The 24,945-nt window shown below is 46.6% G+C and overlaps 1 long non-coding RNA gene across 1 annotated transcript in view; it reads left to right on the top strand.

Moving 5' to 3' along the window:
• The first annotated feature begins 5,998 nt into the window (after positions 1-5,998).
• LOC135901540 (uncharacterized) overlaps positions 5,999-24,945 on the top strand; it is a 29,938-nt gene continuing 10,991 nt past the window's right edge. The window contains exon 1 of the long non-coding RNA XR_011507674.1: positions 5,999-6,071. This is a non-coding gene — a long non-coding RNA (uncharacterized lncRNA). The remainder of the gene's footprint in view (positions 6,072-24,945) is intronic.

Here is a 24,945-nt window from a genome sequence, read left to right as displayed (position 1 = left end):
ATCTGGACTTTCTACACATGGCGTAAGAGTGTTTTCAAAAGCGTTTTTTTTTTAAACGCAGTTGTGCCAATTAACGCGGTATCTTCAAAAACCCATGCGTTTCACCACGAAAGCTTTGGAAGCCGCGGCCCAATGCTTTAACAGCTCGCATCTATTATTCAGTGGTTTTAATGCCATGCTCCTTCATTTTTTAACGCCCATAGCACTCAGTTCCATGGTTTCCCACCCCATAGCAGAAACCAAAAACTCAAGATTTAGTTTCGGTTTTGGCTTCATCAGTAGTGCTTTTCAAATATTACATTTTACGTTTTTACTTCCTTAAACGTAGTAGTGTGTTGCTCGTTTCCTAAGTCATCGCTTTTATCAACAGATATTGTTCCTTGGACTCCATATCTACAAGCATGCACATGTCTTTCTGTTACGTGAAAAACAAAACTGCCATGCCTTATAGCATCGATATTATTATAGCCTGTGCTTAAACGGTAATTGCAAAGTGACTGTCTATCAATTTCATTGCATGGTTAAGTTTTTAGAGGCAGCAGAGAGGGCGAGGGTGTGTATATGCATGTGCGCATTATGAGCATGCGTGCGTGCGTACTTACATTTGTATGGCCGCGTGTATTTCCATCCTACGCATTTGGATTTGCGTGCACACGAGTGCATGTATGCGTGTGCTAGCAAACGAGTGTTTCTGTGCATATGCGTGTGCACGTCATCAGCATGCGTCCGTACTTACATTTGCATGCACGCGCGTATTTGCATCTACGATTTTGAATTTGCGTGCCAACGAGTGCATGTATGCGTTTGCTTGCAAAAGCGTGTTTGTGCGCATTTCTGTGTGCGTGCGTGCGTAAATTTCAAGGAGAAAACCTCATATGCCCCATGAAGCGGAAACTCCGGCGAGCGTCCGACGTTAGCATCTGATGACCAGGAAACCACGTGACCAAGTGACGACGTCAGGTTCCCGGCGCTAGCCCTGCTGCATCTGCTACTGCAGAGTCCCACGGTGAACCGCAGACGCCGTGGCAGTCTGGTCGTACGGATGGCGTCCGTCGGACACCGTGGTTCAGTCCCAAAATTGACTTTGCCTGATTCGAAAATTGAGTTAACCATGCTCAAAATCGACTTGGCCCAAACCCAAAATCGACTCGGACCGCCGCAAAAATTTCAGTGACCCATCCCCAAAACTGATTTCGCCTAATTAAACTAGTGAGTTGACGCACGCTCAAAACCGACTTGGCACACTCTCAAAATTGACTTGGCCCACCCCCAAACTTTCGGAGGCCCACACTCAAAATTGGCTTTGCCCAGCGCGAGCAGATGAACACGCGATCACATAGTCCCATCACCAACAATGAGGCTTAAGTTGCAAGACCACATGAGCAAGTGATGAAGTGATGTGGCAATGTCACGTGAGATGGTTGTCGGAATATTACACTCTTAAAAATGTTTACACCATATAGTCTTATCGTCACCGAAAACGATCATTTTAATCTATTTTACTGGCGCTTCCTTTCTTACAACCCCTGTGCTCGCTACTTTCCTGTCGAGGATACTTTGTCACGCTGATAACGCTTACGCCGTACGTGAACTGGAGGTACTGGGCTTGGAGCCTTGAAGAGAGGAAATGCAGGCAGAGTGTATGGACGTTGATATAGTCGACACGCCCAGAATACTTTCGTATTTAGTGCGTGTTAGGAGACTTAAGTGCCGCTGTAAATTTTGTGCACGTGTGTAGGCGTGGGCGCATGTAAATTTGTATGTGGGCGAACACGTGCGTGTGCGCGTGCGCGCGCGCGCGTGTGTGTGTGTGAAAGAGAGAGAGAGAGACAGAGAGAACGAACGAGCGCGCATTTGCTTGCTTACGCCTACCCTCGGGGACGAATGATATATCGAGTTTATTGAAACCCATATTTAAGTACGCGAGACATGGACCAATGACTACATTTATAGCATTAATTATTTGAACGCGAACCCCACGAAAAAAAGCACTGGGCTCGTCAAGATTACCGGCCCATATTTCGTCGCGATGGCACCATCACAATTTACACGCTCCGCAAGGAGGTACCTAGCTGTTCACCATCGTTACCTGACGGCAACTAAATAGGGAATTGCAGCTCAGCGAATACAACTGGCCAAGCCGGCCAGCGTAGAGGCCACTGCGCTGTTGCGGTACGCTGGGGCGGCCAGCATTTTTACGGATCGCGTCGCTCGCTCGCTATCTCGTCTCATCAGCGTAGCGCGTGCAGCGAACCAGCGTTTTTTTGCGAAGCGAATGGCGAGCATGCGCACGAACAGCCGTGGGATCTCGTCGCCGTCGGCTTCAGACCCGGCGCTGGCTCACCTGCAGGGGAAGAAGCCTCGGAGGTGTTCCACCGTTTAAGAGGACCTATGCATCTTGCGAGAGGTTGCTGCAACGGGGGCATTTGGTGGCGATTTGAAGCGGAAGACCGCGGTTGAGAACCTGAAGTCAGCGTACTGATCTTTTCTCAGAAAATATAATCTTGTTCGACAGGTGGAGCAGCCAAGCGCTCCGCTCTAGTCTCCCAGTATGTGCTCCCGCAGAGAGTAGAGTTGCGCATAGGTCCGCTAGTATATACTAGCTACGCTTTGAATCCACTCCTCGCGCGCCCAGGAGGCTAATGCCGTGCGGTGTTCCATTCGCTTTTCTTTTCCTCTGCAGGGGCATGATCAGAGATATTTTGTTCGATACGCGTTCTGTTCGGTTGCTGCAACGTCACAAAGTGGCAGTATGCAAAATGTCTAACAGCGAGGTGGAGAGAGCACCCAATCAGGAAGCGGTGACCTCCCGGGAAGTTTACTTCCGTCCTTTGTCGTCTGCTTGCAGACAGTATACTACAAAACTGAATGTTTCTCGTCATCCAAATGAATGAAATCTTTATGTAAAAAAATTTATTTTTTCTTCTCAAGCCCAAACACGTTTTCAAGTAGTAGTACGTGTGACTACTGCAATTTATAACTATTAGTTTCTTTGTGTCGTCCCTAGGTGGTGTCGCGCACAGCGAAAAGAAAAGCCAAAAAGAAACGACGGGAAGAGTGGCGCATTATTCAAGAGGCAGCGACAACATTCCAGTGGCTCGCTGGCACCGAGGATGCGATCGATTTCTCTGTACAACCAACGAATTATTTGTTTTGAGAAACAAAAAAAAACGGCTGTGGCTTAGGTAAGGTTAAGCCCAGGATGCGAAGCATACTAGCCTTTATTTTAGTTGTTGAACCACTGTTTAGCCTGGTGAACTGCTGTTGCTTGGCTATATTTGGTTCGGCTAGACGAAGAAACAACTCATGCATTACTGCTTCGCCTTCAACAGTGGAACGCGACAGCGTTCCCGTCGACCCGCCAAGGGGTGTAAGACAATGGGCTACAGGGCAGCGACCATGCGCCCCACACCGGACGCGGTGAGCGTCGAGCAAAGCAGCGTTCGGCGCGGCAACGAAATGTGCGCCTGGGCAAGAGACGCACGCCTTAGAAACAGCTCGTTTCTAAGGCAACACCGCATTCACTAGAGGCGCTTTTGTACCGCTTTGAAGCATCGTACTCGTGGCTCAGTGGTAGCGTCTCCGTCCCACACTCCGGAGACCCTGGTTCGATACCCACCCAGCCCGTCTTGCAAGAGTTGAACCAAAGCCACTTCTCCTCTGTCGTGACGTCACGGTGTCACGTGGTTTCAAGGCGACACCACCGCCCCTGAGGAGCTGGGTTGAGCTCTCGTAATATGCTTCGCATAAAACGACGCCGGAATTCACTTTCTCCCATTTCTTCAAACGCGTTTCGCACCGCCACCCGCTGTCCTCCTTCCTCTAGAAACGCCAGCGCAACAACCTAATGGCGTTTTTCACTGGTCAATTCGGAGCAGGATTTTTCGCTCCGCGGCAACGAATCCGAATTTCACTGGTCGATCTGGAGCGGGTTCGCGCGTTCCACTGGTCGTTTCGGATCAAATCGATCCGCGCCGGATCGCTCTCACTTGCTCCGCCGCCGAAACACGGATTCGGGCGGAAATAGAACGCGTCACATGGCGTCACTTCCGTCTTCAAGCGAAATCGGTACCCGGTCGGTACGCACAACCAACGTTACTAGTGCGCACAATATTGTGTTGGCCATAGTTTGCGGAACCGGATTGTGTCACGTGCACGCAGACTTCCTGTGTGATCTCCCGCGGATATACCGCGGAGCGTTCGTGCGCTCCACTGGCAGACTCGGATTGGTGAAAGCCGAGCGCTCGCTCGAGGATTCAGGCGGCTGCTCCAGATCGACCAGTGAAAAACGCCATAAGTTCCCAACGGAAGCGCCATTTTCTCGAATTAAACTACGGATTGCATCCAAACGTGCCATGCCGCAGCCGCTGGTGGGTTCCATTCGAATCCACGAGACGCGCCATGCGAAGACGTATCATCGCTCCAAACTTCCCAGCTCCCGTCGGGTTTTGGCGCCTAGCAGACGAAATGCTCGGTGGGAAGATGATTGACAGGAGCGTGTCGTCATTTTGACGTCACCAAAAACGTGGCCGCGCCCCGCGGCTGGCGACGTCGGCGCGGAGTAGGCCAGTCGCGCGCGCCGGTAACCGAACGAACTCGCCGAACAACCATCTCCGATCGCGCCCCAGGTCGTGAGCTACATGCGCCATCGTTCGCAAGCGCTGAGCAAGGTAGCACTTTTTAATGTAAGCTACATTCGAGCCATTGACGTAGCCGTAAAGGGGCAAGGTTCTAATTCCCCGAAATTTGGTTTGTATGTACATATATGCGCACATACACATGCACGCGCACGAACGTACATATAGGGGGTGGGACCGCCCCTCGATTACCGGAAATAAGGTCCTGGCTATGCCCGTGGCAAACGTGTTGTAGTTCGTGTGCAAACGTGTTGTACCTCGCAAGAAAAGCGATGACAATGTTGACAAAAAGCGCGACAAAGTTTTCCAGCATGCATATGACATTTTCTCACCGATGGCGGAAGACAGGTAATGACTTAAAGGGTGTCTGAAGACAACTTCACATATGTAAGGTGGATAATTATGTGAGCGCATTTCGGCTGCCGAAACCAGCCGATTACTGATCGTGGCCAAGAGAACTATTGTGCCTGCAGTCATGTCAGGGACCGTCAACAGAGCGTCATTTATCCCTAACCGTCGTTCACAGCAGCTACACATTTTTCATATATGCGGTGCCAACGCGTAGATTTCAATGCATTTTAAATGTTCACATGCGCACATTTCATGCAGAGCTTATTTTTACGATTCATTTATACCGCAGACTTGCTAGCTGTTTCGTAGCAGCGTATCTTTAAGTGGAAAAACATTAAACATGGAAGAGCATCTAAATCAATTTTTTTTTTCGTCGCAGGGAATGGATGACGAATGGCTGCTGGCAGAATGGCACGAATGCTGGTTCTTGAAGCCTTGAGGGGCATAATGCAAAGCAACTGGAAAGGCAACAAGCTATGTAGAGTAACAACACTATCCCCTAATCACGTGGAGATGGCAAACATGTAAAGTAATTATTCACTCATTGCAGACTGTATTGTGACATATTTTCTTTATCTTTTCATACTTCTCGGGTCAACTTGCTCTAACGGAGCGCATATTAAACATAACGGGATAATTTTATATTGCTCAATTCGAGTAAGGCTGATCGTACAAACAATATATTGCGGTGGTAAATGCTGAAGCTATGACAGCTGTCTCGCAAGCCGTAGCGCGCGATGTTTTCGCTTACTAGAAAACAATGAACACTTACACCACAATCAACCTTACATGGAAAATCAGAATGGCGACAAAACAATTTAAGAATAATAACGGGAGGGAAAAACCAGGGAGCAGCGGGCAAATTGTATCCGCTAGTATTTACTCTGTTTTGAAAACTCTCTTCTAGAGACTCATAGTCAGAAAGGTCGTACAAGCAACGCAGCGAATTTGTATGTTGACATTTCTGGCGTATATGTGCAGCGCGACACAGACGTGTCGTTCATTCTTTGTCCCGTGTCAGCTGTCGTTGCGTTCCATATACGCGCAAGAGATCGTACAACTGAGGAACCTTTCATGCCACTGGTAAGCATCTCAGCATTAACAGGGGTGTTACTCGAGATGAATGTTTCTTTAGTGTAAACAAGGCGAACGCATCTCACATAATCTAATGCCTTTCTGAGCCGGCTGGTCTCGGCTGATACGCAGTAGCCGCACTCGTCGCCGGCTCACGTTTGCCTGCCTTCGCAGCGCCAAGTAAGAAGCTTTGCCACTTTCCGTACAGTTCGTGCAGTTTACAGCGCCGCACCCCGTCGTTCCAGAATACCAATGTAAATATGATATGTTTCGTATATCACTTCACCCAGGTTCTCGACACAATATCGTTTGACTAAAACTCTTTCCTTTCGTACGGCACTCCGCTGCCGCCTACGCTCGCCCGCTGGCCGGAAAACGCGCTCAACTGTAACTCTGTTCGTCTCGATGCTGGCGACGCACTATATGTGCAAAATCTTTGGATCATGCACCGCTGCAGTGAACAAGCGAGCTTTCGGCGGAACACGTACGTGCATAGCTTCGCAGAATACTTATCGGAAAACGCTGGCGGTGATTGGTGTGCACGAAGGAGAGCATTTTTGTAGAAACGCGACCTCTAGCCATAGCAAAGTAATGCGTTGGACTCAATCCCTAAGAAAGTTCCACATTCTAAAAATATGCGAAGCGACACGGTGCCACGAAAAGGCGAGTCAACTGCACCGGCGCAGAAGGAACTGTGCGCTACAAAATAGAAGGCACATCACAATGCTTGCCCGATGCGGAGCTTTGTGAGTGGGTTTACTGGTGCCGATCTTCGGCCGTGCACGAAATGACTCAAAGGTGTTCAAAATCTTCTTGGTCATGGAAAAGTGGTGAAACTCCAATGTTCGTGAACTCTAGAATTATATATACGCTTGCCTGGTTTTCGCTCAGACCAGTGTATGTACAACCATTTAACGCCACCACACACCACCACACAGATGCCGAGCTGGAATGGTAAACTCTGCGCATGCAGCCCTAATGCCAGCCGTCGATGTCAGAATGCCTAAGCGCTCCGGCAGCGCCAATTGAACGGAAGGTCGTGAGAATCCATCTTGATGCACAGCGTGGAAGAAAACCAAGTGTCACATTGTGGCTGAGTACGATATTGCGTGATTCACTTCGACACTGTTGTAGCTAATCCCCTCCGCTTCTCAATACACTCCTTGCCACCCTACACGCACGAGTCGCTCTAGCGCGTGGATATTCTTACAGCATGGCCGTGGCTATACTAACGCTCCTCTAGTGTTTTTATTGCTATCAAAATAATGTAAACCTTGTAAAATATACTTTCAGCAAGAAAAGCCTTCAGATTACACTAGGTGCGAAAGCACCTGGAAGTTCTAACGCGAATATCGTACCTCCGGCGGAGAGAAAATCTAAGCGGGATTTTGGCTGCTGCAGCACGGAATGAAACAAAGGCAAACCTGCGGAGATAAAAAAAAACCGTATGAAAGAATTCAGGAGGGCCAATGTCTGTGATTTGCAAAAAGCAGTGATTTGCAATTGGAAGCATGGGCTGGCTGCCTGAGGTGAAATACACCCCGGAGAAAATATACGCCACAGCATTTATCAATATTACCTCAACACGTTTGTTGCAACAAAAGCCTGAGGATGGCTCAGTACATTGTAATAGTATGCTAAGATATTGTCACGTGGTAGTGACGGTTAAGGCATCAAAACTGTGATTAACGAAATAAGCGTTTTACTGGGCGAATTTGTGCCCTCAAAAACAAGCTACGCTTAAAGAACAACGGTAGCGGCAAACATGATGGCGGTAGCCGAAATCTGATGAGTGCGGCAGGCACGTCGGCTTTTATACATCAGTCGTCGAATGTTCCAGAGTCTTCGCTGGGACCCACGTGTCTTCCACAAAGTTCAACATTATTCGCGTCGCAGACACATGCAATCAGATTACACCAGGATCGGTCACAAACAGCGGATGGAACCATCGATAACCTTGAAGAACTTCCAATACATGCAGGCGGGTCCTGCGCGGTGCGACATTTGTTAAGCGGTGAACCCTGTCGCTCGATAAAGACAAGTACACGTGTCAATATTCTCATTTGAGGTTAGTAAGGAACGTATGCCATTACGAAGCATCATCATTTAAACAAGATGAAATATTCAAGTGGTCAGCTTGACCAGGAATGGGGATGAATATGAGCTATGAAACGAAGCAGGGACAAATCGTCAGCCAGCCTGGTCGAGTTACCCAGACATGCTATCAGTGCATTTCTCTCCAGCGTTCTTTTATATATATATTTTAGAAAATCTGCGTCCCATCCTTGTCCTTACCGTGGGTGTGATTACCCCTTGCTCCTAAAATCCAGATTGAATCGCCGTGGGGGTTATTGCCGACTGCTCTTTCTAGGAACCGATGCTTCTGCCCTATTGGGGCGTCACCACTTCCACTATGCAAAACAGCTTCTACTTTTGAATAAAGCCGGCGGACTCTTGGATCTCACTTTGTAAAAGCCTGCATTCCTTGCCTCCGCCAAACATAGCTCTGAACAACCTCGTTAACCCTCGCTATCTACCACGTACCCTTGCGTATGCCTGCAATAAGTCCAGTCGTTTCAGTCTCTTTCCTCCTTATTTTTTCACCAACACTCCAAACGACCTTTGTTTATCTTGACTGCAGACCACGTGATACTTCCGGCTACTTTAAATCTGAGCCCTTCGTCTCTCTGGTGGACTCGTTCGCATTACAACACGACTTACTGAGTGGTCTCCAGAATTTCGCTGCACCTTACACATGCCTGTTATAATTGCGAATATTTACTCTCCTCGGTTTCTGTCCTTAGACAGCCAGCTCAAACCTCAAATAGCAAGGCACTTCCCCTCGCATTATCCTTGAGATTGTTCATCCTAATTTCTTTTTTCTCATTCATATAACTCTCCATGGTATTTCCGTTTGCATTCTTGCAGCTAGTTTGCTGCCTCTGTTTCTCTCACTTTCCTTCTGAATACTCCTGGCTACCTGCAGTATCAATAACCCTGTACTTGGCTGCCAACATTCTTGTCCTCTTTCTAATTGAGGGTGCAAATTTCAGGTACAGATATTTGGGCAATTTAGCCACTGATTTATTTTCATCCATGTTTGTGATTCTTTCTTCAAAACTAATCTCGCTGTGCACTTCTCTGACATTGAACGAGGCCAAACACATTTCCCTTTGCTTTACCTCATTTGTGGTTTTGCCGTCAGTTCCCAAGGCCAACCAGCTCAGGCATACTCGGTTAACTTCGATATTTCGAACGCTGATAATATTGACACGTGCACTTGCCTATCTTTATCGGACGACCGCGTTTCGCCTCCTAACAAATGTTATCGCACAGCGCGCGACGCGGCTGCATGCAACGGAAGTTTCTGGAATGTCATCGATGCTTCTATCCGCTGTATGTTGCCGCCGAACCTTGTGTTATCTGATTTCATCCCGTGACGCGAATGGTGTAGAACTTTCTGGACGACACGCGGGTTCCAGCGGTTAGCCTGGAAAATTCGACGACTGCCGTATAAAAGCCGATGCGCTTGACCCTATGTTTTTCGGCGATGCCGAGTGTGTTCACCGCTATCGTTGTTCTTTTGAGTGTAGCCTGCGTTTGAGGGCACAAGTTCGCCCAATAAAACGCTAGTTTCTAGAATCACTGTTTTGCTTTCTTCTTTACCGGCACTACTATGTGACAATACATCCAATTTTAGGCACAGAATTTCATTTTCGAACGAGAACGCTGATTTTATGACTCCTTTCCTGATTACACGCACCACGGCATATTTAGTGTGGCCCCAAAGTCCCCTATTTTTCACTATGGCTGCATTAAAATCCTATTTATTTTCAGGTTATCTTGGTGGGTGCTTGAGTCTTTCCTTTCTTTTATACTCGCTGAGGGAGTTATATTGGTTGACTTGGTGTTGAATCACCACACGGCATTTCTTCATCCGTTTATTAAAGATCATATTACTCGATTTCTCATACTTAGGGACATCGCAAAACAGCCACTAGCGGTAGCTCCGGTATACGTGCGCGTTTTCTAAGAGACAGCCTTATTTATGGCCAAAAAGTAATCGTGGAAGCTAAGTTTTAACGCATACCCGCGGAAATATGTTCTATGCACCTAACCGGAAATCTATTGCAAGTAGTACCAATAGAGACGGCTGAAAAACAGATACAAATTGCGGGCGAAGCTTGAAATATGGGAGTCCATGGAAATATTGAATATTTTGGACGCCTTCTTGGCCAGTAAATAGCGATTTCCAATGGCACTTATGACTCGATTGTTATATTCGCGGGAACTTAGCAAACACAGGCTCAGCTTGCAGCTGTTGTAGGAGCGGCTCCTGAAATCACAAAAATGTCGTTCTAATGTCAGGGTTTTCATAACCACGTCGTGGAGATTGAGGCAGATAATACGGAAGCCTTGAGTTTGGTTCTAGCAGAGCGTCAAAGCGAATCACCGAGGAGTCTGAACAATAACAGAACATCGCTCACACCACGAGGGCGAGTTAGAACGTTCGAGGCGGGTTGCGCCTTGCTTATTTTGTCACTTTTATGCTGCTGACCTTTCATGCTGCTGACTTTTCATGCTGCTTCCTTTCGAAACGGCGATTGATGGAGACGCTGCTAAGAAATGTTTTCGCCTCTGCAGCTGTGTTTTCGGAAAGGCGCGTATGTGCGACTCTTCTAGTGCTTGAAACGTATAAATAATTCGGGCCAGTTTACTCAAATGAAACACACAGAACTAACAAAATTGCCAACCGTAGCAGACGTAGTATTCGCACAAAGGAATGCAGTGGAAGCATTTGACGGAGTACATGTGCATTATAACAAAGCAGGGGCCCTATGACGTAAAACTAATTCCATATGCTTTTATTCGAGTCTCCTGACGTCAAATTTGGCTAACCGCCGACGCAAGCATGGGGCGGTGACCCGAAGGGCTGTGTAAAGAGATCTATCAAGCGCTCTCTTCGTTTATAGCAAATCACTTTGCTTTAAAAACGAATGAGATTGCCTACATTAGGAGCCCCTCTTTTCTGATTGGCTGACAAGAAGGGAGGTGCTCGCTCAAGTGAAGAGAGTTTCGATGGGGCCGAGCCAGTGCACTGAAAACTGATAACTTAATGAAGGGGGTAGTGCCGCCGTCTGTGACTGGTCCGCTTGCATTTACATAGCTTGCGGTGGGTGGTCGAAAGTCGCGGTGGCATGCAACAAAAGGTTAAGAATGTCGCTATAACGGGCCCTCAGGAAAGATGAGTTGGCAGAGCGAGGTCGTAGACCTGCCAAAAGTCCTCGAGAGCGCTACGCGGCTACGCAAAACATTTTATTGTACGGAAATAAACCCATGCTCTCCGGCAGGTGCGAGTAGGCATTGCCTGAGCGATCGGTGGCAGCCATCTTATATTCCTTTCGAAACGGGGCAGCCTGTGGCTATTCAGAGGAAAATTCAGTTTTGTTCGGCATAATGATGCATCTTTAACGCGTACACGTCGCTTTGACGCGAGGAGTGTTCGTGATTTTTTACGTCGCGCGAGATTCAGGTGAATTGGGTGCAGTCCCAAAACATTTCACCAATAGCAAAGGGTGTATTGGAGAAAAGGCGTCGAATCATGAATAACCATTCTTCTTTCATTCGGTACAATCATGCATAGTAAGTGCCACACGTCACGTCTGATGGGGAGCGATCGTGCTTTTCGCGATGACACGTGACAGGCAGGCCAAGTGGGGGTGGCCTAAGAAAGTTTTTGAGGAATCGTGGAGGATACTCTAGTGTAGTGACACGTGAACACTCCCGTACACGCCACCAGCCATTTCATCTCTCCTGAATGTCGCATAATTATTTGGATGAACACTAATAGAACTCATGTCAATAAATATGGCACGAATGCAAATATATATACGCTGGTCTATTGACTATCACGAGTACCATATATACGACCACGAGAAGCTTTCTTCTTTGAAAAGAAAATGGTAATCCGCAAGGCTAACGTTCTTCTGGACCATCTTTTCACTTATAACATGCTATTTTATTGCTTTATTTGGCGTCTTTATATTAGTGCCACTTTTTGTCGATAATCTGGCATCCTTATTCCGAAATATATGCAGATTTCTACTCTCTCTAGCTTTGTTTCATCGCAGCGCACGTATAACTTAGGCTCCGTAGTTTATTCCCCGTAAAACTAGAATATCATCTGCTTGTTTTATCAAAGAAATTCGTAGCGAGCCACCTAGCGCAGGAAAAAGATCCAATGCAGTGAAATCGAGGGATGAGCCTTATAACTTGTAAAAATAGCACTAAAATGAAAAAGTCACTGAAACAATAAAATTTTCTGCGTTCTGTTTACTTTTACGCGTCTCTCTCACCAAGCTTGAGAAAATATGCAGCATCCGCGTCAGAATATACATCCAAAAACATTGAATATATGGGTGTATATTTCATTAGTAGGACTAAGTGTGCGAGAAACTATAACAGAATATTCAAGTCGCTTGAAAAAAAATTATCAAGGAAAATAAATGAAGCTAGTAGTGAGTTTCCGTAGGTCTTATCTAGAATAAAAGTTGTAAATTTGTGTTACATGTGTATTTGCTTTAACATTATTTAGGTTGTCTAACAACTGCTGGGATATTTATTTAATTTTTCATTTTTATTGAAATCATCACGCACAGGCAGTGCACCGCTGTCGACAACCTGCGTATTTTTGTGCACTAGCCAAATATTGGAGATGTCACTGCCTCTAGGCACGTTACCTGCTTTTGAAAAATGCAGCCAGATGCATCAAAAGTCATCTCACTGATTTCCTTTGAATTTGTAATCCGAACGACAGCCTGGTTGCCTGAAGAGCGTCTAGTGAATTCTGTAGCAGGGAGTCTCGCACCAATGACGTAGGTTCCAATATCTTAAACTCTACTGCAATGCAAGTATCTTTCTAACTGTTCGTCCTTTTGATTAAACTCTGTGATGTCCAGCAACTCTTCAAGTTTGGCTTTCGCCACTCCCCATCGCTTCAGTATGCTTCCCGGGCTTTTTGATAGACGGGCTGCTGTCGAAATCCCTGCGCAACCTTCATCGAGTGTCGGCTTTTCTGTCTCCCACCTGAACACTATAACCTCTAGAAATTCGAGGTCTTAATAACCTGCGAAGAATGTTCAACAGAGATTTTAGTGTCGGCAACCGGCATATATATTCCGGATGAACCCATCTTCAGATTACCATCGAAGTTACTGCGATTAGCGTTCCCGCATTGTAGTGACCACGTAGTGACATGCCACATTGACTAGGACACCTTTGTTTAGAATCTGTATTCCTGAGATTTTCAAGTGATTCGGCTAGATGCGACATACACTGTCTCCGTAGTCTGTCTGCTTTGTTATGACCATCGTTCGCCAGGGTTATCTGTAGTAAGAGTAAGGTTAACTATAGTAAGAGGGCCGCACGCCAATGGCGCATGCGGTGACGAACATGCAATTACGAAGACAGAATGATGTTGATAAAACAAGGAAGGCGTTATGAGCACGACGGCATGAAGATACGACGATTCTGAAGCGGTGGCAATAAATAAGCACGAAAAAATTACAATGCAATGATCATGGTGGCATAATAACGATTGATTGAGGATGGCACACTTGTAACGGAATATAGGAGAAGTCATGTTGGCGGGAGATCAAGCCAGTATGGCGACGATGAAATGTCAGCATACTGGATCATCATCATCATCATCATGGTTAGGCCCACTGCGGTGCAAAGGCCTCTCCCATACTTCTCCAACTACCCTGGTCGTGTACTAATTGTGGCCATGTTGTCCCTGCAAACTTCTTAATCTCATTCGCCCACCTCACTTACTGCCGTCCCCTGCTACACTTCCCTTCCCTTGGAATCCAGTTCGTTACCTTTAATGACCATTGCATATCTTTCCTCCTCATTAGATGGGCTGCCCATACCAATCTCTTTTTCTAGATTTCAACAAGGATGTCATTACCTCACGTTTGTTCCCTCACCCAATCTGGTCTTTTCTTATCCCTTAACGTCACATTTATCATGATTCATTCCATAGCTCGTTACGTCGTCCTCAATTTAAGTAGAACTCTTTTCCTAAGCCTCCAGGTATGTGCCCCGTACGTGAGTGCAGCATGCTGAATGGCACTTCTCTGATGATGGCGATCGTCTTAAAACAGCATGGTGACGGTGGCCAGACAACAGTGAAATGAGCACATGTGTATGACGATGATGGTGTGGCAATCACTGTATGACGAAAATGACGGGTCGTCTGCAGTATGACTAGAATCAAAGGAGGAATGTGGAATGACGATGACAGAACGACGACGACGATATCAAGCACGCAGTATGAGAACAAATGCATCACGATGACCGTACGTTCACGATGCACTAACAATGATTGCACGACAACGGCGTCTGCGTCAGCAGGCGTTTGGTGTTTTGCGACACCACGTACCCGAGCACACGAGGGTTGGAACCACCCACGTGTAGCTGTGCGTGGCTTAGGCGTGTTGGGGAAAGGGCATTCTAGGGGTTGAGCTGATGCCGGGTGTTCGGACCGGCTTTCTTAGCGTCTCGTCACTGTTGCAAAGTTATCGCTTAGCTCAAGACGCGCCTGCATCCATTTTCAAATATCCAGAAGTGTTTTGGATACAGTGCTTCCTTTCTAGCTCCGGTTTGTTTCTGTGCAAATCTAAGTTCATCTGCTGGTCCTCGCTTGCTCAGTCGTGATGGAAGTGAACCACCATGCACGTCTGCCGGCGACTGCGGTGTCACGGGTGGCCGCCTGCAGAAGGCGGATCGGTCAACAGAGCGACAGCGACAGCTACAGCGAGGACACTCATGTTTATTCTCTCCGCAATGAGGACCATTCAAATGATGACTTCTAGCATGCGCAGAACAGCAGAGCGAAAAGAAGGAACACCAGGACCTCTTCATTGTCGAGCATGCAAACACTGTGACACACGCAGAAGCAGGACACCAATACCATCATATTTCCTCCTCGACTACCCACCATCAACATCAAGCCACTTAACAGGCAATCTTTGTCGATGTCACATACAGCCCTGGTGTCAAATGAAATATCGGACATTCCAGTGAATATCATTGAAATTCTATTGGTGGTTGATGACGAGCATGCAGCTACTAAGACCACTCTACGCAGCGTAATGGACCTCATTGGCACTGAGGTGCGCTCTCACATCCCTCTAGGATCTGATGTAGTCACAAGCGTTATCTGCGACGTACACGTCGCCATCCTTAATGATATGTTAGCGATTCTTTTCAAGCAAGCAAATGATGAGGTCATGGTTGATGTTAAGCCGCTAAGCAGTTCACGATGCCTGAAGATTGAATTCAAAGGTAAATATGTACTCTTCCATGTTAAGGTGGCACACTTCAGACATGCAGTGCGGCCTTTCATTACGAAACCTCTTCAGTGCCGTAAATGCATGGAACTGGGACACGTGAGCAGCGTCTGTGAAAATCAGGCACCATGCCCCCACTGCGCCAAGCCCCATGCTGCAGGCAGACGTGGTGCGACAGTAATAAGCTGTTCGAACTGTGGAGGGTCTCAAGAAGCTTCATCGAAGAATTGTCCAGCTATTAAGAAGGAAACAGCCATTTTGAAATAGATGGCGAGAGATCATTCATCTCCTCGATAAGCTGACGATAGAATCAGAAAGCGACGTTCCCGTCACCTACGCTTCTCAAAGAAGGATGTTGCCTCTGCGACGTGCATGCCAATTCCTACAACAGCACCGCCTCCACTACCGCCAAGGTCACGCACTGTGAAAAGGACCACGAAGAGCAAGGCGACTGAGAAGACCACATCTGCCGAATCTTGGCCGGCATTCACCAGCACCATAACAGCAATCTTTTCTTAGACAGCCCATTACAAGTACTGTCAGTTATTTGTGCGATCAAGACAGGCAGTTGGCTGTAATGCTGCAATCGCTAATTAATACTATGCGCATTAAACTGAACAAGCTGCGAACACCAGCAGCTCGTAGTGCTCTGTGACTACTAGATGCACTAGATCCAGTGCTTGCTAGCATGGTTTAAGCATCATGGCTCGACCAATAGTTCCCTTCCGCACTGAAGTTAAAAGTGCATCGTTCTTTCAATGTAATTCCAGAAGTCTAAGGACCCATATTGCAGACTTCCGCCAATTCATCTTTAAAAATAGGTCCCATACTGGCCATTTGGGGACCAAATACATCAACTCTACTACTACTGTCCGGTTACGAATCTTTCGTCTCGTCCACGTGCGGTGCGAGCACGAAAGTAATCATCTACATCCGCATGGACTTCACATATATCTCTAATGCGGTAGAGCCTCATGCCGACAACCAATATGTCTGCCTGAATGTCAAAAAGAGGACTGTGCTATTTACACTAATTGGAGCCTACATATCCCCAGTGGGGCACATGGACGGAAAACGACTTAAGAACTGTTTGTAATGAACAATGGCCCCTTGGTTATCACTGGGGATCTTAACGCGTATCACTAGCTATGGGCGAGCACTAAAATTGACTCCAGAGGCGGGAGTCCTGCCTCCTTTGGTGCCGACCATCATTTGTGCAGCGTGAATGACAGCAACCCTACATCTCAGTAGGCATGACCTATATTAGCTGCTTGGATTTAACTTTGGTGTCACGGCGCTTTGCTTCGAGCGTCCAATGGTTTACAGGCATAGAAACACATGGAAGCGAGCATAGTTCAACATACATAAGGATTAGGTGAGTTAAGCAACGCTCCTATACTGTCTTACGCACAGTTGATTGGTCAAGATTTAACAAGGATAAGGATGACGCATGTCGGGAAGGCTTTTCATACACTATTGAAGAGGCAATGACAGAGGCATAGAAAACATCCATCTGGTCGCTTACAAGGCCAGCAAGGCGAATAGTTTTGGACATTGAGCTGGAGGGGCTGCCTGCGACATGCCTACAGGCGGAGAGAAGGTATGGGCGCACGAAGTCCGCCTTGTATCAGAGGGCTTCAAGACGCATACAGAAGAAAGCCCAGCGTCGTACGGATGAGTTGGAAAACTGCGATGGAAAACATTCTATCAGTCGCTTGATCCCCGAAAACCGCTCTCGCATATATGAGATCGCTTTAGGGTCTTCGCTCATTTCTGCATCAAAGGAAGCCCTTTGCTGCTCTGGCCCTCTACCAACTCCGCTCGCAACTTGAAGTGGCTGAAGAGTTCTGTGCACGGGTTGCTGGGTCCATGGTCATCATTACTGACGCAACAGTGAATGACATCCCTGAATGAACGTGCTAGCCCACTCGAAGAAATTGACGCCGCGTTGGCGACCTGCAGGCGTTCTTCGTCACCCCGACGTAAAAAGCTATGGAAAGAAGAAGTAAGTGCGTGTAACGTTAAGGAATAAGAAAAGAGCAGATTTGGTGGGGGAACAAACGCGAGTTAAAGACATCTTAGTATAAGTCAAGAAAAAGAAATGAACATGGGCAGGACATGTAATGAGGAGGGATGATAACCGATAGCAAGTAAGGGTTCCGGACTGGAGTCCAAGGGAAGGAAACCGTAGCAGGGTGCGGCAAAAAGTTGCGTAGGGCAATGAGATTAAGAAGTTTGCAGGGACAACATGGCCACAATTAGTACACGACCGGGGTAGGTGGAGAACCATGCGCGAGGGTTTTGCCCTGGAGTGGACGTACCCAGAGTGATGATACATAAATATATGTATATATATATATCATCACTCTGGAACGTACCCAGAGTGATGATATATATATATATATATATATATCATAAGAAGCCAACAAATACTTGCACCAAGGACAGCATAGGGAAAATTACTTGTGCTGAATATATGAAATAAAGAAACGATACATTATTGGATGTTATAGTGGATGAAAAAAGAACTTGCTGCAGGTGGGAACCGAACCGCGAAGGTTGTGCGATCGGTTCCCACCTGCGGCAAGTTGTTTTTTCATCCACATTTTTTTATTAGTGTATCGCTTCTTTATTTCATTTATTATGCACAAGTAATATCCCCTTGTGTTGTCCTTGTTGTCAGTGTTTGTTGGTTTCCTGTGATATGACTAATAAAAATCTGGCCTCTCGATTAACCGCCTGTCGTCTCGTTTATATATATATATATATATATATATATATATATGTAGCGTTCCTAACTAGAACGGCAACAGAAATGACATCATCTAAGTGAGACGGGTGTCGTCCGCCATTTTATTCCAACTTCTTCCTCCTCACTTCTCCCCTAGCACCTTCCTTCGTCTTCTTTCATGCGTCCAGCGCAGACCGCTTCACTCTTCCGGATTTCTTTTAATTACACCTCCTGGGGTAATACTTGAATACGTTTCCAATAGCGGCGCACTCCGTTTGGCCCGAGGCTCCGGCGTACCAGACATTCTTCAATATTCCATGCTGGCATGCAGTCTTAATAACTTGAAATGGTCCGCAATATTTTGAATTTGAGGGCACAGCTCCTTTCCTTACAAGGACATAGTCTCCAGGCTGTATGTCCGGTATCTCGCTACTGTGCCTTTTATCAAAGTTTCGCTTCATGCGGCGCTTGTAGATCTCCTGTTCTTTGAAAGTTTTCCTTACTTCCGCAAGTTCGAGGTTCTCTAGGAGACCTAGCTCACGATCTGCAGGAAGTATGGACGCTGTACCTGAAGTTACAAAATGAGGGCTGCAGCCTAAACTCGTGGTGTATGATCTGTTGTGATGCTTCACAGCGGCCTCGAGACAGCACTTCCAGCCACCGGCAAAGTCTGGATACATCTTCAGATACTGTTTGATGTCTCGTATGGCACGTTCCGCTAGGCCGTTTGCTGCCGGGTGGTATGGAGAAGAATACTTTATCATGATGCCGTGCTCCTGGGCCCACTTTGATAATTTGGCACTCCGAAAAGCCGGCCCGTTGTCGCAGACGAGCGTCTTTGTGTGTTTAAAACACTCAGCTTTGAGGAGGTCTATTACGCTGTTTGCGTCTTCTTTGCCAGCTTTAGCCGCAATCGTCCGTGTGCACTCATCTATGGAGAGCAAGAAAGCTTGCGTTCGCTTGACTCCTTCCCCCTTCTTTTTGAGCTCCGCGAAGTCCAAATGAATTACTTCGAACGGGATGCTTGAATATTCAGGGTTTGTCATAACGTCTGTCGATTGCTTGAATTTAACTTTGTTCACCTGGCAGAGGTGGCATGTGCGGATGTAATGGCTGATGTCGTTTTTCATGCCCGGCCATGTGAATCTCATGAGCAATTTCTTATAAGTGCGCCAGAAGCCATCATGTCCACCCGATTCAGGGGTGTCGTGGTATAGATGAAGAATCCTTGGAATCATAGTAGGTGGTACGTGATACCTTCCATTGATAAACTGGAGCTCTTCTGTACCTTCCCATAGCTTAATATGATTGATTGTATCTGGATTATTGCTTGATTCCTGTACAAGTAATCTTGATAGTGCGTCAGCGTCAGTGAGGAGTGGGCCAGGACGGTGCGAAATTACGAAATCAAATTGTTGCAGATAGTTCACCCATCTAGCAATGCGGCCTCTTGGCTGGGCCATGCTCAGAAGTTGAGTCAATGCTTGATGGTCCGTGAAAAGTATGAATTTGGCACCTTCCAGGTAAGTACGAAAGTACTGCACAGCTTTTAAGACGGCCAGAGCTTCCTTTTCTGTGGTACAGTAATTGATTTCGGCGGGTTGCAGGGTATAGCTGTAGTACCCCACGACGTAGTGTTTGGTTTGATCAGCTTGTTTGGATGGCTTCTGGTATAGAACTGCACCGGTAGCATAATGTGATGCGTCCGTGTTCAGCACGAAAGGCAAGGAAAAATCCGGTATTCGCAAGATGGGGTCCGACGATATTAGTTTTACAAGCTCACGATAGACAGCTTCGCACTTCTCGTCCCAATGAAAAGGCACGTCTTTCTGAGTTAAACGTGTGAGGCACCTTGTTCTCAGTGCGTAGTCTTTGATAAACGCCCGGAAGTGTCCTGCAAGGCCAAGAAAAACGCGCAGGGAGTGCACATCATAAGGCTTTACCAGCTTGGAGATTCTCTCTACCGATTCTTGCTTGGTGCTTTTAGTCTGTCCATCAAACACCCTGCCAAGAAATACTACGGTATCTTGAAAGAACGCACTTTTCTTGAAGTTGACTTTGAGTTGGGCAAGACTGAGGGCATGAAGAACTTTTGAAAGATGACTACGGTGTTCGTCCTTTGTCTTTGAGTAGATGATGATGTCGTCGATGTACACATTGCAAAATGTGCCCAGGTAAGGTTTCAGAATGTCCGTCATAATCTTCTGAAACCACGCAGGGGAGTTTTTCCAACCAAATGGTAGGCGGTTGTACTCAAACAAGTCAAATGGGGTTATGAACGCGGTGTACTTCTTCGTTTCTTCACTTAGTGGAATCTGCCAAATGCCCTTGCAGAGATCTATTCGTGAAAACCAATGGCAACCACCGGTTTCGTCAATGATGTCGTCGATTCTCGGCATTGGATAAGGTATCAATTCAGTTTGACGATTGAGAGCCCGGTAGTCTGTGCAGAGGCGGAATGTCCCGTCTTCTTTAGGTGCAATAGTGATAGGAGAAGCAAATGGGGATACAGAAGGCCGGATGATACCTGCGTCTAACATTTCTTGCAACTCCTTTTTCAGCCACACCTTTTTATCTCTGGACATATTATAGGGGGTTCTACGAACCACTGTTTTATCTGCGAGCTCGAAAGGAACGACATGGGATTTCATTGCTGGAGGGTAGCTTCCTATGCATATAAGCTCTGGGTACTTAGTCTTGATGTCTTCGTGGTGAAAAATTAGCCTTGATACACTAGGTTCTTCACCAGGGTCTTCTGTTCTTATCGTGTCTTCGGCCATTACCTTGTCATCCCAATAGAGGTTCATCTTAAGTTTTTTCATGTCTGGACGGGACAAAAGAAAATCGTAGGTGACATTGGGAATGGCCAATACGTCACTGGTAATAGCATTTCCTTGAAATTCAATAGCCAGGGTTACCCATTCGCTATGCATGGTCACTGACCCATCGTAGGCTTGGACACGCAATGTTCTACCAGCGTGCAGACGACTGGCATCCACTCGAGTCTTGTTGATAATAGATACCGAAGCTCCACTGTCAACGAGAACCTTCACTTCAATGCCATCTACCTTAATGGGGGCGTACAATAAGCTTGACGACACCAAATATACTGTCTCACTGAAGCTCTTTTTCTGGGGCTTGTGATGCACGGTAGACAGATTATGTGGAAGTAGGTTGCCGTGAACTGCGGTAATTGGTTCTTCACCATCCTCACAGTCATGATTTACGCTTCCCAAAGATTTGTTTATGAAGCTGTGTTCACATTCAGTTGACGGCAACGACTCTAGATTGGAATCAAGTTGCTCTGTTCTACCATCTGGCTGTCTTCTCGATGTAATTCTTGGCACTGAGGTCTGTAGAAAGTTCAGAAGGTCATCAAACGTTCTTGGACCTTTGAGCTGGACATGACTACGGATCTCGATACACAACCCTTGCGTTATCAAAGCTACAACAGCAGAAGACGACAGCTTCGGTTCTGCAGAATACAACAGGCGACGCTTCTCAAGACAGTATTCAAGCAGAGAGCCACCTGTATAACTGAACCGCAGTGCCGCATCCCATCTTTCTACTGCGTTGCCTTCGAAAGCCCCTAAAAAGTTGCTTTTCCACAGTTCCGAACATGTTGTTCCATAATCCATGAGTTGCACGTCATACCATTTTCTGGCTATACCGCCCAAATAGCGGCGCATATGCAAAATCTTTGTGTCGTCGGAGTGCCACAGATTCTTGTCACAGGCGTACTCGAAAAAACACAGCCAGTAGTGTGCATTTTGCGATTTTCCTTCAAAAACATCTGGTTCAACAATACTTCGTGCTGACTGCTCTCGACTAAGCGCTTGGACGAAAGTTCTCATTATTTCGATCTGTTGTATAATGTTCCTTTGCAGTTCCATAACACTCAAGTCTAGGCTCACCTTCCCGGCAGGCGTTTCCTCTTTGAGGGTGCCACGTCGTATGGGTTCCAGAACGAGTTCGCTCAGTGTCTGCAGTTGTAGATTCACTGTCACCGATCCTGTTTGCACGAGGGCTTGGCGGCTGATTGCAGCTTGTTGCAGTACCACGTTGATCAGCGCGGTAGAACTAACTTCAAGAGGAAGGTCCGTCGCTGGCTCACCGTGCACTTGGTATCGGGTGAACACAACAGACTCTGATGACGCCTGGTCGACGAAAAACGTCACCTGCATCGCTGGTCTTCGAAAACTGTCGGCTGCGCCAAAATGTAGCGTTCCTAACTAGAACGGCAACAGAAATGACATCATCTAGTGAGACGGGTGTCGTCCGCCATTTTATTCCAACTTCTTCCTCCTCACTTCTCCCCTAGCACCTTCCTTCGTCTTCTTTCATGCGTCCAGCGCAGACCGCTTCAATATATATATATATATATATATATATATATATATATATATATATATATATATATGTATATATATAGGTCTCTGTGTGTCCTTTCCTTAGCACCCCCTCTCTTTCTATTTCTCCACCTTCCCATCATGACCAGCTTGCGAAAAACAAAGAATTAGGCTGTAGCGAGGGTGAACACACTCGGCAGACGATTGACCGCTAACCGTCACAAGCATTCGTACACACAGTGAAGCCGCCTTGAAGAAGCACATTTGGTATTTTGTGGTCTTAGCATACCATAGAGCTTAGGAAAACATCTCACGATATATTACTCTTGAGGGGAATTCCGCCACAGAGGCTAATAGTTGCTCACGGAGCAGAGCTTTCAGTGTGGACGGGGGCATAGAAAGTGGTATAGTTTCAAGAGCCGCAGAAATTGCATGCCGCGATGTTGGCATTCCTAGGAAAGTATATATGCGACGCTCAACCATATGCACCAGAGCAACATTGTTTTCCGATCGAAGAGTCCAGTTGACGGACAGCGTGATTATGGAGAAGTAGAGACGCTATTTTGTGCGGCAATTTCGGTTTGATTGAATAAATGCCTTAAGAAAAAGGAGAACCAAGTGTCGGTGGAAGCTCGTCTACGCAGATCCGTGAAAGAGCGAGGGACAAAAAGAGTATCTATAGAGTCCGAATGGCACGTAAATTACCAGTTAAGGGTCAAGAGAATATAATGTGAAACTGGTTGAATTTCAGAGCAGATGTTCGTTGTAGCGAGCAAATGATTGCAGTCAGTGCCTGGCATCCGTCGTTTGCGGTGGCGTAAGCAGCCGCTGTCCTTGATAATAAAGCTTTACTGAACACGAATCTTTAAAAATTACTCATTCGTCTGTTATAACTCGCGGCGTACTCCTCAATGGCAGGCTCTGTGGATTACAATTGCGCTGTCGCCACAAGTTATGACAATACCGTGACTCTTGCGGTTACTGTTGACAGACTCGCGTCTTTTCTGAGTGCGGGAATGATAAAGATATACATTTACTTAACAAGTTAGAGAACAGACAGTTTAGAACAGCATTTCTCGCCATATATACACTCAACGCAAGCACCTCTGCAGTATGTTAGTGTGTGCATCCCTTCGCGACAGAGTTTAATGTCATCATCAATATCATCAGCCTGGTTACACCCACTCCAGGGCAAAGGCCTCTTTTTTACCAGGAATAGGTGGGCTACTTGGTGGTCGATAGTTGGTGGTCGATATTACATGATGCATTCCAACAAAGACTTCTCCCATACTTCTCCAACTACCCCGGTCATGAACTAATTGTGGCCACGTCGTCCCTGCAAACTTCTTAATCTCATTCGCCCAGCTAATTTTCTGCCACCCCCTGCTACGTATCCCTTCCATTCGAATCCAGTCCGTAACCCTCAATGACCATCGGTTATCTTCCCTCCTCTTTACATGTCCTGCCCATGCCCCTATCTTTTTCTTGATTTCAACTAAGATGTCATTACCTCGCGTTTGTTCCCTCACCCAATCTGCTCCTTTATTATCCTTTAAGGTTGCACCTATCATTCTTCATTCCATAGCTTGTTGCGTCACCCTCAATTTAAGTAGAATCCTTCTCATAAGCCTGCAGGTTTCTGCCGCGTAGGTGAGTACTGGTAAGACCAAGCTTTTATATAACGTTTAATGTACCCGAGCGCAACATAGTAACGCGTCGGAAGACGGGGTGCCGTCTTGAGCCTCGTCCCAAACATATCAAAGCCAAGCTAATCTATTGGAACCCATGTTCTCGTTTCTGTGCACGGAGGTTAGACACTAAAAATTCTGGAGTTTCTGTCCCCGCCTACTCCTATGGGAGCGCGTCAAGCCGCAGGCTGCCTTAATGGTAGAGGTTGAACGCGGCTCCAGCATATGCGCAGTCACGTTATAAGTGCCACACTTCTTGAGATTGCAGATCCGCGACCAAAAATAGAAATAAATCCCTTTAAGAAGTGTGTCACTACGCCGTTGTATGTCGCTATTATCGAACAAATGTGTCTTGTTGGCGGATCCCTTGTATTCTTTATATAAAGGTCACATTTCCTACTTTAATCATTCATTATCCTGCCGCGTGCATTGGCTGTGCGATGCCCTTTGGTCGATACGAGTTGCCGGGCCGTATTGGCGGCGACACGAGTTCGAAATACAGTGTATTTAAACCATTTCCTAAAAAATTAAACATTGCGTATATGAATGTCCGAGTCTGATTAAGAATCTGCTGCTGTTTTAAAATTAGCACTGAGCCTTTATAGCTTAAGCCTAGAAAACAGGAAATAACTACAACGGCATGTCTGTAAAACGACAGTGTAAAAGAATAGGTATGCATGCAAGGTCACATTTTAAGCGAAAAATATGTTCAGGGTCTTACACTCGCATGTCACCACTACGACTGGCGACTGTACGCAAACA

The sequence above is a fragment of the Dermacentor albipictus genome, chromosome 8 (assembly GCF_038994185.2).
Source record: "Dermacentor albipictus isolate Rhodes 1998 colony chromosome 8, USDA_Dalb.pri_finalv2, whole genome shotgun sequence".
NCBI lineage: Eukaryota > Metazoa > Arthropoda > Arachnida > Ixodida > Ixodidae > Dermacentor > Dermacentor albipictus.
Note: the sequence above shows the minus strand (reverse complement) of the source record. Positions and strands in the feature narration are given on the sequence as shown.